The sequence below is a fragment of the Colobus angolensis genome, unplaced genomic scaffold (assembly GCF_000951035.1).
Source record: "Colobus angolensis palliatus isolate OR3802 unplaced genomic scaffold, Cang.pa_1.0 Scaffold9, whole genome shotgun sequence".
Lineage (NCBI taxonomy): Eukaryota > Metazoa > Chordata > Mammalia > Primates > Cercopithecidae > Colobus > Colobus angolensis.
Window position 1 is genome coordinate 7,025,260 of NW_012122931.1, and position 2,595 is coordinate 7,027,854.

The following is a 2,595-nucleotide window of genomic DNA, read 5'->3' on the forward strand; positions in this document are numbered from 1 at the left end:
TCAGCCTCCCGAGTCGCTGGGATTACAGGTGCATGCCACCACACCCGACTGATTTTTTTTATTTTTAGTAGAGTTGGGGTTTCACCATGTTGCCCCGGCTGGTCTCAAATTCCTGACTTCAGGTGATCCACCTGCCTCGGCTTCCCAAGGTGCTGGGATTACAGGTGTGGGCCACTGCACCCGTCCTGGATCTACCTTTTTTGTTTTTGTTTTTGAGATGGAGTCTTGCCCTGTCGCCAGGCTGGAGTGCAATGACCTTGGCTCACTGCAACCTCCACCTCCCAGGTTCAAGCGATTCTCCTGTCTCAGCCTCCAGAGTAGCTGGGACTACAGGTGTGCGCCGCCACGCCCAGCTAATTTTTGTACTTTTAGTAGAGATGGGGTTTCACAATGTTGGCCAGGATGGTCTCGATCTCTTGACCTCGTGATCCGCCCACCTCGGCCTCCCAAAATACTGGGATTACAGGCATGAGCCACCGCGCCTGGACCCTGGAGCTACCTTTATAAGTTGAACTTTGAGAAGTCAAAGAGAAAAAAAAATTAAATTAAAGTTTAATTTTTTTTTTTTTTTTTGAGACAGAGTCTCCCTCTGTCGCCCAGGCTGGAGTGCAGTGGTGCGATCTCAGCTCACTGCAACCTCCACCTCCCAGGTTCAAGCAATTCTCCTGCCTCAGCCTCCCGAGTAGCTGGGATTACAGGTGTATGCCACCATGCCTGGCTAATTTTTTTTATATTTGTAGAGACAGGGTCTCCCCATGTTGCCCCGGCTGGTCTCAAATTCCTGACTTCAGGTGATCCACCTGCCTCGGCTTCCCAAGGTGCTGGGATTACAGGTGTGGGCCACTGCACCCGTCCTGGATCTACCTTTTTTGTTTTTGTTTTTGAGATGGAGTCTTGCCCTGTCGCCAGGCTGGAGTGCAATGACCTTGGCTCACTGCAACCTCCACCTCCCAGGTTCAAGCAATTCTCCTGCCTCAGCCTCCCGAGTAGCTGGGATTACAGGTGTATGCCACCATGCCTGGCTAATTTTTGTATTTTTAGTTTCACCATGTTGGCCAGGCTGGTCTCGAACTCCTGACCTCAGGTGATCCACCCGCCTTGGCCCCACAAAGTTACAGGTGTAAACCACCATGCCTGGCTAGATTTAATTTTTTTTTTTAAATAAAGAGAAGTAGGAATAGTTTATTTTAGGAAGAGCCCTTTAACTGGGACAGGAGCAGGACAGGGGTGAGGCTACCCTTAGTTCAAGCTCACCTCAAACCCACCGAGGACTGTGTGTCACATTCTCCAATAAAGGAAAGGTTTGCCGCCCCCTCCTGTGGGTGCTGCAGTGGAGGGTGGAGGGCCGTGGGCAGAGTGCTTCACAGACTGCTCATCAAGAAAGGCTTCATGATAATCGGCCCAGCTGCTGTCATCCCACACTCCACTTCCCAGCTAGGAGAGGGCGGCTTGCCCACAGTCACCCAGCTGGCAAGTGTCACCCCTGGGTTGGACCCAGAGCTATGATCCTGACCAGAGGTCCAGCTGAGAATTAGGCCCACGTTCTAGGCAGAGGGGTCACCTACTGGGACTCCAGTAGCTGTAGTGCATGGAGATCTCATGGCTGCAGCAGCCTGGACCTGGTCTCACACTGGCTGTCCCTGTGGGCAGGCCATCCTCAATGCCAGATCAGGCCCAAGCGTGTATCCCAGACAGTGACGATGGGGTGGAATCCTCTCTTGTCCCAGAAGCCACCCTCACTGTTCTACCTGAGGAAGGCAGGGGCATGGTGGAGTCTGAAGTCTGCTGTAAGGGTCTCCACTGACTTGCACATGGTCAGCCCTGCCTTCTCCTCCCTGAAGTAGATTGAGCGAGAGCAAGAAGGACACTGAACCAACACCCAAAGAATTTTGGGGAATGGTCTCTCATCCAGGTCGGGCTCACCTCCTTTTTAAAGCTTAATTTTTTTAATTCTTTTTTTTTTTTTTTTTTTTCTCTGACAGGGTCTTGCTGTGTGGCCCAGGCTGTAGTGCAATGGTACAATCATAGTTCCCTGCAGCCTCAAACTCCCCACCTCAGCCTCTGGATTAGCTGAGACTACAGGTGCACCACCACCACACCCAGCTAATATTTTAATTTTTATAGAGAGAGGGTTTCACCATCTTGCCCAGGCTGATCTCAAACTCCTGGGCTCAAGTGATCCTCCCACCTCAGCCTCCCCACATGCTCAGATGACAGATGTGAGCCATGGTGCCCAGCCTAGCCTGCCCTCCTTGACTGAGAGTGAGGCCCTCAGCAGAGAAAGAGATTTGCTGACGCTCCGCTGCCTTTGAAGGAGGAAGGAGCCAGAGGCTAAAGGGTGCAAGGAAGACAGCATGAGAAGCTGGAAAAGGCAGGGTGCAGCTTCCCTGAGAGCCTCTGGAGGGAGCACGGCTCTGTGGACACTCATTTCTGCCCAGTGAAACTGGTTTCAAACTTCTGACCTCCAGAACTGAAAGCGAATATATAGGTGGTGTTTTAAACCCACAGTTTGTGGTGATTTGTGATAGTGACACAGGATTTTTCTTGGTCATTCTACCAGCTGGAAACCCCCAGCCAGTGACACCCCTGCCCAGG